General features: G+C 44.8%; 1 protein-coding gene across 1 annotated transcript in view; it reads left to right on the forward strand.

The window, feature by feature from the left end:
• Positions 1 to 13,320, forward strand: part of LOC135527388 (MORN repeat-containing protein 1-like) — a 78,593-nt gene that overhangs the window by 36,251 nt on the left and 29,022 nt on the right. The gene's annotated exons all lie outside the window — the stretch shown is intronic.

A 13,320-nucleotide genomic window follows, 5' to 3' on the forward strand; every position in this document is an offset into this window, starting at 1 on the left:
ATTTAACTTTGGATTGGAGATGTTTGATATGGGTCTGGAAGGAGAGTTTACAGTCTAACCAGACACCTAAGTATTTGTAGTTGTCCACGTATTCTAAGTCAGAGCCGTCCAGAGTAGTGATGTTGGACAGGCGGGTAGGTGCGGGTAACGATCGGTTGCAGAGCATGCATTTAGTTTTACTTGTATTTAAGAGCAATTGGAGGCCACGGAAGGAGAGTTGTATGGCATTGAGGCTTGCCTGGAGGGTGGTTAACAGTGTCCAAAGAAGGGCCAGAAGTATACAGAATGGTGTCGTCTGCGTAGAGGTGGATCAGAGACTCACCAGCAGCAAGAGCGACCTCATTGATGTATACAGAGAAGAGAGTCGGTCCAAGAATTGAACCCTGTGGCAGCCCCATAGAGACTGCCAGAGTTCCGGACAGCAGACCCTCCGATTTGATACACTGAACTCTATCAGAGAAGTTGTTGGTGAACCAGGCGAGGCAATCATTTGAGAAACCAAGGCTGTCGAGTCTGCCGATGAGGATGTGGTGATTGACAGAGTCGAAAGCCTTGGCCAGATCAATGAATACGGCTGCACAGTAATGTTTCTCATCGATGGCGGTTCGGATATCGTTTAGGACCTTGAGCGTGGCTGAGGTGCACCCATGACCAGCTCTGAAACAAGATTGCATAGCAGAGAAGGTATGGTGAGATTCGAAATGGTCGGTAATCTGTTTGTTGACTTGGCTTTCGAAGACCTTAGAAAGGCATGGTAGGATAGATATAGGTCTGTAGCAGTTTGGGTCAAGAGTGTTTCCCCACCCCTTTGAAGAGGGGGATGACCGCAGCTGCTTTCCAATCTTTGGGAATCTCAGATGACACGAAAGAGGTTGAACAGGCTAGTAATAGGGGTGGCAACAATTTCGGCAGATAATTTTAGAAAGAAAGGGTCCAGATTGTCGAGCCCGGCTGATTTGTAGGGGTCCAGATTTTGCAGCTCTTTCAGAACATCAGCTGAACGGATTTGGGAGAAGGAGAAATAGGGAAGGTTTGGGCGAGTTGCTGTGGGGGGTGCAGTGCTGTTGACCGGGGTAGGAGTATCCAGGTGCAAAGCATGGCCAGCCGTAGAAAAATGCTTATTGAAATTCTCAATTATGGTGGATTTATCAGTGGTGACAGTGTTTCCTATCTTCAGTGCAGTGGGCAGCTGGGAGGAGGTGTTCTCATTCTCCAAGGACTCTACAGTGTCCCAGAACTTTTTTGAGTTAGTGTTGCAGGAAGCAAATTTCTGCTTGAAAAAGCTAGCCTTGGCTTTTCTAACTGCCTGTGTATAATGGTTTCTAGCTTCCCTGAACAGCCTGTGTGGCTCAGTCGGTAGAGCATGGCGCTTGCAACGCCAAGCGTCGTGGGTTCGATTCCCGCTGGGGCCACCCATATGTAAAAGTAGTGGCCCCAGCCGACTTGTAAGTCGCTTTGGACAAAAGCGTCTGCTAAATGGGATATATTATTATTATTAACAGCTGCATATCACGGGGGCTATTCGATGCTCATGCAGAACGCCATAGGATGTTTTTGTGTTGGTTAAGGGCAGTCAGGTCTGGGGAGAACCAAGGGCTATATCTGTTCCTGGTTCTAAATTTCTTGAACGGGGCATGTTTATTTAAGATGGTTAGGAAGGCATTTTAAAAAAAATATCCAGGCATCCTCTACTGACGGGATGAGATCAATATCCTTCCAGGATACCCCGACCAGGCCGATTAGAAAGGCCTGCTCGCTGAGGTGTTTCAGGGAGCGTTTGACAGTGATGAGTGGAGGTTGTTTGACCGCTGACCCATTACGGATGCAGGCAATGAGTCAGTGATCGCTGAGATCGTGGTTGACAGCAGAGGTGTATTTAGAGGGCAAGTTGGTTAGGATGATATCTATGAGGGTGCCCGTGTTTAATGCTTTGGGGAGGTACCTGGTAGGTTCATTGATAATTTGTGTGAGATTGAAGGCATCAAGTTTAGATTGTAGGATGGCTGGGGTGTTAAGCATGTTCCAGTTTTGGTGGCCTAGCAGCACGAGCTCTGATGTGCAATGATACGAGTAAAAGAAGGGCTGTGATTGGTTACAATGCCTTCTATTCCAATTCCTCTGTATAAAATGGGCCATAACTTTAAAACTAGCAGAGATCCCACTCTGAAACTTTGATATACCCATAGAATATGTTCAACAATATAGAACAATTAGCAAAATCCAAAATAGTTTGTTTTAAATATTCATTTTATTTTTTAAATGTTTTAATCAAATGTAAAAAATATATATTTTATTGAAATTAAAATACTACTCATACTGTATTACAGAGCAAGCGGTAGAACTTTGACACCAATGTTTGCTTTGGGCCATAATCGATAGATTTCACATGACTGGATGGCAGGTAGCCTAGTGTTTAGAGCGTTGGGCCAGTAACCGAAAGGTTGCTAGATTGAATCTCCGAGCTGACAAGGTAAAAATCTGTTGTTCTACCCCTGAACAAGACAGTTAACTCACCATTCCCTGGGCGCTGAAGACGATTATGGCAGCCCCTCACACCCGCTCCTTCGGATAGACTTGATCAGGTTGATGATTGTGGCCTGTGGAATGTTGTTCCACTCCTCTGCAATGGCTGTGCGAAGTTGCTGGAATATGCGGGAACTGGAACACGCTGTTGTACTCGTCCATCCAGAGCATCCAAAACATGCTCAATGGGGTGACATGTCTGAGTATGCAGGCCATGGAAGAACTGAGACATTTTCAGTTTCCAGGAATTGTGTACAGATCCTTGCGACATGGGACCGTGAATTATCATTCTGAAACATGAGGTGATGGTGGTGGATGAATGGCACGACAATGGGCCTCAGGATCTCATCATGGTATCTCTGTGCATTCAAATCGCTATCAATGAAGTGCAATTGTGTTTGTTGTCTGTAGCTTTTGACTGCCCATACCATAACCTCACCACTACCATGCCATCTGCCCAGTACTGTTGAAACCTGGATTCATCCGTGAAGAGCACACTTCCTCAGCGTTTCGGGGGCCATTGGTTAGCATTTGCCCACTGAGGTCGGTTACGACGCCAGTCAGGTCAAGACCCGGGTGAGGACAACAAGCACTCAAATTAGCTTCCCTGAGACTGTTTCTGACAGTTTGTGCAGAAATTCTTCAGTTGTGCAAACCCACAGTTTTGTGACTAATCTCAGACGATCCCACAGGTGAGGTCCTGGGCTGGCGTGGTTACATGTGTTGTGAGGCCGTTTGGACGTACTGCCAAATTCTCTAAAACAACGTTGGAGGTGGCTTATGGTAGAGAAATAAACATGTAATTATCTGGCAACAGCTCTGGTGGGCATTCCTGCAGTCAGGATGCCAAATGCACACTCCCTCATAACTTGAGACATCAAATTGTATTAGTCACATGTGCCGAATACAACAGGTGTAGTAGACCTTACAGTGAAATGCTTTCTTACAAGCCCCTAACCAACAATGCAGTTTAAAAAATACAAATAAAAGTAACAAATAATTACACAGCAGCAGTAAAATAACAATAGTGAGGCTATATACAGGGGCTACTGGTACAGAGTCAATGTGCGAGGGCATCGGTTAGCCGAGGTAATTGAGGTCATTTGTAAATGTATGTAGAGTTATTAAAGTGACTATACATAGATAATAACAGAGTAGCAGCTGCGTAAAAGAGGGGGGGTCTTATAGCTTGGGGGTAGAAGCTGTTAAGACGCCTCTTGGACCTAGACTTGGCGCTCTGGTACCGCTTGCCGTACGGTAGCAGAGAGAACGGTCTGACTAGGGTGGCTGGAGTCTTTGGCAATTTTTAGGGCCTTCCTCTGACACCGCCTGGTATTGATGTCCTGGATGTCAGGAAACCTGTCCCCAGTGATGTACTGGGCCATACACACTACCCAATGTAGTGCCTTGCAGCGTAGTTGCCAATGGTGCCGCTGTAAAACCTTTTGAGGATCTGAGGACCCATGCCAAATCTCTCCTGAGGGGGAATAGGCTTTGTCGTGCCCTCTTCATTACTGTCTTGGTGTGTTTGGACCATTCTAGTTTGTTGTTGATGTGAACGTCAAGGAACTTGAAGCTCTCCTGCACCGCTACAGCCCCGTCAACGAGAATAGGGGCGTGCTCGGTTATCCTTTTCCTGTAGTCCGCAATCATCTCCTTGGTCTTGATCACGTTGAGTGAGAGGTTGTTGTCCTGGCACCACACGGCCAGGTCTCTGAACTCTTCCCTACAGGCTGTCTCGTAGTTATCGGTGATCAGGCCTACCACTGTTGTGTCATCAGCAAACTTCATGGTAATCTTTCTGGACTTGCGTCCTTGTGAATATTGACCTGTTTAAAGGTCTTACTCACATCGGCTGCGGAGAGCGTGATCACACAGTCGTCCAGAACAGCTGATGCGCTCATGCATGTTTCAGTGTTATTTGCCTCGAAGCGAGCATAGAAGTAGTTTAGCTTGTCTGGTAGGCTCGTGTCACTGGGCAACTCTCGGCTGGGCTTCCCTTTGTAGTCTAATGGTTTGCAAGCCCTGCCACATCTGACGAGTGTCGGAGCCGTTCTTAGTCCTGTATTCGATCTTAGTCCTGTATTGACACTTTGCCTGTTTTGATGGTTTGTCGGAGGGCATAGCAGGATTTCTTATAAGCTTCCAGGTTAGAGTCCCGCTCCTTGAAAGCGGCAGCTCTACCCTTTAGCTCAGTGCGGATTTTGCCTGTAATCCATAGCTTCTGGTCGGGGTATGTACGTACGGTCACTGTGGGGGTCATCGATGCACTTATTGATGAAGCCAATGACCGATGTGGTGTACTCCTCAATGCCATTCGAAGGTGGTCTAACATGCTGATAGACATTTGGTAAAACAGATTTAAGTTTCCCTGCATTAAAGTCCCCGGCCACTAGGAGTGCGTTTTGGATGAGCGTTATTCTGTTTGCTTATGGCGGAATACAGCTCATTGAGTTCCTTACATATATGCATAGCAGCAACATTATGTACAAAATAAGTAAAATAATTACTTGCAAAAAATGAAAACGCAATCGGTTAGGCGCACGTAAAACGTCAGCCATCTTCTCCGGCGCTGCCTCTCACATCTGTGGTGTTGTGTGACAGAACTCTACATTTTAGAGTGGCCTTTTATTTTCCCCAGCACAAGGTGCACGTGTGTAATGATCATGCTGTTTAATCAGCTTCTTGATATGCCACACCTGTCAGGTAATGGGTTATCTTGGTAAAGGAGGCTGGGAAAAGACAGGAGCAGACAGGACAAACGCTGGTAAGCTTGACAAACAAGACAACTGGCAACAGACAAACAGAAAACACAGGTATGAGTACATGGGATAATGGAGAAGATGGGCAACACCTGGAGGGGGGTGGAGACTAGCACAAAGACAGGTGAAACTGATCAGGGCGAATTGGAGAATACCATATCCGCCTTTGCTGAGACATTGAGGATGCTCAACACCCTTCAGGTGACTCTTGCCAGGCTGGGCAGAGTGGTTGGCCTGAAGGTTTTTAGGCATATAACTTACCAGATTCTAGAATGATTCTTTTGTTGTGGACACTACATCACCTCACTCCCGTTCTTGCTCTTGGTCCTCCTCATCTTTGTCACCTTGATTATGCACCTGTTTTATCAGTTTCTTTCTGAAAACTCCATAACAGTAGCTCAAGCAAGGGTTTATAGCAGCACACAAGTAGCCTACAAATGCATGCTGGGCTGGTCATGCCTTGAGCTCGCAGAGTGAAGTGAGCGGTACTGGAGCGAAATTGAAGCTGGCGAGAAGGCCTCACTCCAGTCAAATTGGGCATGCTTCGCTCACATACTTGGATCAATTGAAAGGGAGGATCATCACCATTTGTGCTCCACTCATCATTCATTATGGTTACAAAGTAAAGGCTCAAACTAAAATTGAAAACTAAAAGGGTTCCGTGTGGCTCAGTTGGTAGAGCATGGCGCTTGCAACGCCAGGGTTGTGGGTTCGATTCACACGAGGGAACATTATGAACATATATGCTTTCACTACTGTAAGTCAGAGTGTAAAAAATGTAAATGTAAAATTCAAATGCACGTTTTATGCATGTCCCTGTCAAAACGCATCAAAAATGCATTTCTCGTCCGCGTGTAAGCAATCCATATTCCCCTCAGTTATTGACAAAACTGGTTGCATTGTGTAAGGGACAACATGCTGAGCTGTCCTGCACCAACACTCTTACTTAAGTTAATGAGAAATCCCGGCAATTAGAGAGGCAGGCTCAGGCATATTCTGTGCTGTGATTTGCAGCTTGTCACTCCGGCATGTTAATTGGCTGTAGCGAAGCACACACACCCAGACACAGGCATTAAACCTGAGGGGAGTTGGTAAAACAAGGCCTCGGATTTGAAACACAGGGACCATATGCTCCATGTCAATCCCTTTACGGCTAAGGACAAAACTGGTGCACGGTAGGGAATGCTTGATTTGAAAATGAATGGGCCGTGTTTTCCCCCACTTCAAGTCCAGGTAGTAGATAACGGACCTTATCAGATATGTAGTTGGTGCTGTATATTAACTCATTTGTGTGGGTTCTAACTTGAACAATTATTTTTTAAGTTTACAATTGTACAATTTATGCTCTCTGCATATAAGGCTGCCGGAAAGTCCCGAATGCAAGATGGTAATTTCTATGATTTGCACGGTGGAGGAACATATTGCCTGTACTCTACTGTACATGGCAAGCTGATGCTCACCCAGTGGCTGTGAGGATTTTTCTACAATATTCACAACATATTGACACAATTACAATATTTATAGAATTTCATCAATTTACGTGTGTAAAAAGTTATGAGTGAACATTAACAAGCCAGCAGCAGATGAAACAGAAAGTGAATTCTATCCTGCTCCTCTCCACGGTTTTAGCTTGTCTATGACTGTCGAACTGGATAGGTTTAGGATATTTACTAGCCCATACCAGTGACAAACATAGCTATGTTATCGACATATGGCAGTACACAAACAAAATCTAGCTCACTTATTTTGATAGCTAGAAGGATAGCCACAAATTGATTCAGAAATGGTGGAAGAGGATAGCTAGCTATAGCAAGCTAATGTAATCTGCTTCAACAAAAAGCAACTGACCACATTGATCCTAAAATATACAATCCACCCCTACAAAGAAAGCATGGCTCTGGGGCTTCTCCGAAATGCTATCCGATCCACGATCAGATCCATGGCCCGAAGGATTACATTTCAGTTTAGCCCGCACTCAGAAAACCGTATAGAAAACTCCCCCAGAGCCACAGAATGACCGAATTATCGCAACTTGCAGCCACCACAAACACATTAAAAACTATGGCTTCCATATTCCATTCCTAAAATCTGTTGGACTGTAGGCAATATATTCGAGATGCCCTAGCAGATATAGCAGAATAAAATTATGCTGGAGGTCACCATCCACCCGCGTGGATCCATCTGACGAACCATCCACACACACACACACACACACACACACACACACACACACACACACACACACACAGAGCCCGAGTACAGACAGCCAGCAGCTCCCAAAACACAATTCACGGTGAGCTCCAGAAATTAACTTTCCAAATTGACCAAAATCCACAATCCACACCTCCAAAGAAAGCCTGGCTGCTGGGCTTCTCTGAAATGCTGCTTACATTTACCCGGTTTACTTCCATGCCAGTGACAATGCTCAGTCTCTGCTAGTGCTACTGGCTGTTTGAGATGTTTTAGAAGCCACGTTAATGGTAGGGACAGCATCTACTTTGAGAAGCAACTTCTTGCTGAAGCCTTCCTTCCATTACTGATAGCTGTGGGATTTTTCAGGAATTAGATTTGCCTCGCAGATTGACGAGACGTCCAATTCACCCACCTCATTCTCACAAATGTATCCCACGTTTTTACTACGTTTTTCATTCACCATGTGACGCTGACCGCAGGGCGTTGTGGGATTGTTTCCGAAGTTAGAGCTGATTTGAAGTTAACCTCAGTTTGTCATTTGGAAATGTTTTTTTTGGGGTGCTCCAAGTTACTATTATGCATTTCTGGCATTGGGAAATAAGTGCTATACTGCCTTTGCAGCCACAACGTCACTCCTCCCCCTCCTCCCACTTTCACTGCTGTTCCTCTGGCCGTGGATGAGGAGACCTTGCAGTTAGAGCGCTGCTAATTTAATTAAATATGGGTGTGTCCCTGTTGCTATTGCAATGGGAGGTGCCCAGCAGATCTTGATTGAGTCGTGCATGCAGACCAAACTGTTGGATTTTTAGGGTTCATGGTTAATGGGGCGGCAGGGTAGCCTAGTGGTTAGAGCGTTGGACTAGCAACCGGAAGGTTGCGAGTTCAAACCCCCGAGCTGACAAGGTACAAATCTGTCGTTCTGCCCCTGAACAGGCAGTTAACCCACTGTTCCCAGGCCGTCATTGAAAATAAGAATTTGTTCTTATATATATCCCATTTAGCAGACGCTTTTGTCCAAAGCGACTTACAAGTTGGCTGGGGCCACTACTTTTTACATATGGGTGGTCCTAGCGGGAATCGAACCCACGACGCTTGGCGTTGCAAGCGCCATGCTCTACCGACTGAGCCACACATAAAGGTAAAATAAAAAATGGGTTTGTCTGAATTTAAAAGTAAAACCCCAGCTCTGTATACCTCTGTATTTTGACCAATCAATCTTTGTCTAACCTTTTAAAGGGGAAGGTATTGCATGAACATTTTGAGAACAGATACCTTTTAATGGATCCTTTTCCAACAGGAGTTGTCAGTCTAGCTGAATAGGTGTTTTATTATCACAGGCAGGTTTTTGGTGACTGACTGTCTTGAAGGCTCTTCTCTGGCAAAACAGCTCGGTGCGATAGTCCTTCACCTGGCTTTCCTCTTGTGTTTCAGTGTTATTAAAAGTGACACCTTGATGTTGAGGTCACGACCCTATTGCTTACATTTGAACTGAACCGTTACAGGACCTGCTGGGCTCTCACACCCAAACAATCTGACAGCAGCCAGAGTATACAACCACACTAAAAACAATGTTTTGAAAAGAGTGTTGAGTCGCAATAGCCTGTCAGTACAAGGACGGATGTTGGAGAATGGATTGCACTGGTTTTGGAGCTATTGACTGACTGTTGACTGAAGAAAAGGAAGAGGTTAGAGACAGCAGTTTGGTGACATAAGGGATGACAAGGCGGCACAGCATAATTAGAGCAATAGACGCCCCGTGCTCTGAGTGAATCTCGAATTTCTAAGTTGATAATTTACTATATGATAATTGGAATGTGTCTATTGACAACAAAATGATCTCACACACTCATCCATTACAGATGATTGTTTACCTCCAATGTATTATGCTTTTAATCACCGCTTTACATTTAACTTTCATGACTTATTCAACTTCAGTAACAGCAAGTAATGACAGTTCAGTAGAAAAACTACTTATCAAGATGAGATGGCAGTTCACCTGAAGTAAGCCCGCCTGTCCTTATATGCCTGTTTTGTTCTGACTTGACTTGATGTGGAAGGTCAATTTATGAAGCCCTTTCAACCCCCCTGTAACTCTATTGAACTTACAGTACAAAGTGAGACATTTTCACCCATGTTGACGGATCACCACCTCAAGCTGAACCTCGGCAAGACGGAGCTGCTCTTCCTCCCGGGGAAGGACTGCCCGTTCCATGATCTCGCCATCACGGTTGACAACTCCATTGTGTCCTCCTCCCAGAGCGCTAAGAACCTTGGCGTGATCCTGGACAACACCCTGTCGTTCTCAACCAACATCATGGCGGTGGCCCGTTCCTGTAGGTTCATGCTCTACAACATCCGCAGAGTACGACCCTGCCTCACACAGGAAGCGGCGCAGGTCCTAATCCAGGCACTTGTCATCTCCCGTCTGGATTACTGCAACTCGCTGTTGGCTGGGCTCCCTGCCTGTGCCATTAAACCCTTACAACTCATCCAGAACGCCGCAGCCCGTCTGGTGTTCAACCTTCCCAAGTTCTCTCACGTCACCCCGCTCCTCCGCTCTCTCCCACTGGCTTCCAGTTGAAGCTCGCATCCGCTACAAGACCATGGTGCTTGCCTACGGAGCTGTGAGGGGAACGGCACCGCAGTACCTCCAGGCTCTGATCAGGCCCTACACCCAAACAAGGGCACTGCGTTCATCCACCTCTGGCCTGCTCGCCTCCCTACCACTGAGGAAGTACAGTTCCCGCTCAGCCCAGTCAAAACTGTTCGCTGCTCTGGCCCCCCAATGGTGGAACAAACTCCCTCACGACGCCAGGACAGCGGCGTCAATCACCACCTTCCGGAGAGACCTGAAACCCCACCTCTTCAAGGAATACCTAGGATAGGATAAGTAATCCTTCTCACCCCCCCCCTTTAAATGATTTAGATGCACTATTGTAAAGTGGCTGTTCCACTGGATGTCAGAAGGTGAATTCACCAATTTGTAAGTCGCTCTGGATAAGAGCATATGCTAAATGACTTAAATGTAATGTAAAATGTAATGTAGCTATTCTCCAAGTAGGCATTTTATTTGTTGCTGTTCCTGGAAAAAGTAGGCCATGCGGAGGCTTGTTCATTCTGATAACAGAAAATTGCACAACTTTTCGGTCACAAATATTCAGTGGTTACATTACGCTATTGAAGTCATATGAAATAACTTATGGGACGTAGACTTTGGTCATGAATATTCCGTGGTTACATTACTCTATTGAAGTCATATGAAATAACTTATGGGACGTAGACTTTGGTCATGAATATTCCGTGGTTACATTACTCTATTGAAGTCATATAAAATAACTTATGGGACGTAGACTTTGGTCATGAATATTCCGTGGTTACATTACTCTATTGAAGTCATATGAAATAACTTATGGGACGTAGACTTTGGTCATGAATATTCCGTGGTTACATTACTCTATTGAAGTCTTATAAAATAACTTATGGGACGTAGACTTTGGTCATGAATATTCCGTGGTTACATTACTCTATTGAAGTCATATGAAATAACTTATGGGACGTAGACTTTGGTCATGAATATTCGTGGTTACATTACTCTATTGAAGTCATATGAAATAACTTATGGGACGTAGACTTTGGTCATGAATGTTCCGTGGTTACATTACTCTATTGAAGTCATATGAAATAACTTATGGGACGTAGACTTTGGTCATGAATGTTCCGTGGTTACATTACTCTATTGAAGTCATATGAAATAACTTATGGGACGTAGACTTTGGTCATGAATATTCCGTGGTTACATTACTCTATTGAAGTCATATGAAATAACTTATGGGACGTAGACTTTGGTCATGAATATTCCGTGGTTACATTACTCTATTGAAGTCATATGAAATAACTTATGGGACGTAGACTTTGGTCATGAATATTCCGTGGTTACATTACTCTATTGAAGTCATATGAAATAACTGATGGGATGTAGACTTTGGTCATGAATATTCCGTGGTTACATTACTCTATTGAAGTCATATGAAATAACTTATGGGACGTAGACTTTGGTCATGAATATTCCGTGGTTACATTACTCTATTGAAGTCATATGAAATAACTTATGGGATGTAGACTTTGGTCATGAATATTCCGTGGTTACATTACTCTATTGAAGTCATATGAAATAACTTATGGGATGTAGACTTTGGTCATGAATATTCCGTGGTTACATTACTCTATTGAAGTCATATGAAATACCTTTTGGGACGTAGACTGATACTTTTTACCGGAACAGTAAAAAGTAAGCGTAGGCATATGCAATTTTCTATTATCAAAACGAACAACTTTTTGGTCAGGAATATTGTTCCGTGGTTGGAAAAAGAGTCTCTCATAAGGTGACATTATGGTCTTTTTCAATGCTTTGGATAAAGGAAGAGCAGTGTCGGAATCTGGATATGATTTTTATCTGACAGTATATCAGTATGTAACCTTTGTGTAAAATACATATTTTTAGTGACAGGTCAAATGGTTCACTTTCTCACTAAAAGGGCAACTTCCCATACTTTGAAGCAAACACTCTTCAAGGCATCTTCCCCAGTATTTGTTGACGGAACGCTTGAATTGAGGGTGGTGAGGATTTGTTGTATTTCAGACATCAATGAGCATGACAGCTGCAAATTGGTGGTGGGTGAGAATTTAGTATATATTTAAAAAATTGCAGCTAAATCTGTCTACTTGGGCTGGTTATATTCAGAGTGGCAGACACAGACGTGAGTAATATTTAACTGTAAACCTAATTTCAAATGATTAAATCCAGCTTGCTAGGTCGATAAAGCCAATCAATTTTCTCTGAGGAGAATGCCCACCTCTTATGTGATGACTAGCCCATGAAATGGGATATAATCACAGCTAATGCTCAGTGTTATGTCTGAACAGTATGTTTTTTTACAGGCACTAATGTACTCCATTGTGCTGCTTCTGTAAACTCTTAATTACTCCTTCTCTCCTACCTTTCTAGCTTTTATCTCTCATTTTCCTCTAATTTACTTACACCTTCTCTCCATAACTCAATTGTTCTCTCCGTACCTACTCTTTCATCCCCGATTCTTGGCAACAACCCTGTATTTACCCCCTTTCTCTCTCCCTTCCATTATCCTTTCTCCCTCCCTTTCCCCACACTCCCGCCCCTCTTCCCTCAGTGTCCTCTCTACCCCTCTCCTCCTCAACCCCTTTCTCTCTCCCTTCCATTATCCTCTCTCCATCCCTTTCTCCACACTCCCGCCCCTCTTCCCTCAGTGTCCTCTCTACCCCTCTCCTTCTCAACCCCTTTATCTCTCCCTTCCATTATCCTATCTCCCTCCCTTTCCCCACACTCCCGCCCCTCTTCCCTCAGTGTCCTCTCTACCCATCTCCTCTCCATTATCCTCTCGTCTCTCTCTTTCCCCACACTCACACTCCCTTTCTCGGTCTGCCCTTCCCCTCAGTGTTCACTCTCCTGGGGTGCAGTAGAGTATGCTAATTAGCCGCTGGCTGCGCAGTGCCGGGAGGTCAAACGATCCTAGCCAGCAGCCTACCACCCTGCATCCCACGGATGGCTTGCCTCTGAAGCTAAGTAGGGTTGGTCCAGGTCAGTCCCTGGATGGGAGACCAGATGCTGCTGGAAGTGGTGTTGGAGGGACAGTAGGGGGCACTCTTTCCTCTGGTCTAAGGAGATCCCAGGGCAGTGAAGTGGATATTGCGCTGTGTATGGTGCTGTCTTTCGGATTGGACATTAAACATCTGTCCTTATTCTGTGGTCATTAAAAATCCCATGGCACTTATCGTAAGAGTAGGGATGATTAACTCTGGTGTCATG

Source organism: Oncorhynchus masou, chromosome 33 (assembly GCF_036934945.1).
Source record: "Oncorhynchus masou masou isolate Uvic2021 chromosome 33, UVic_Omas_1.1, whole genome shotgun sequence".
Lineage (NCBI taxonomy): Eukaryota > Metazoa > Chordata > Actinopteri > Salmoniformes > Salmonidae > Oncorhynchus > Oncorhynchus masou.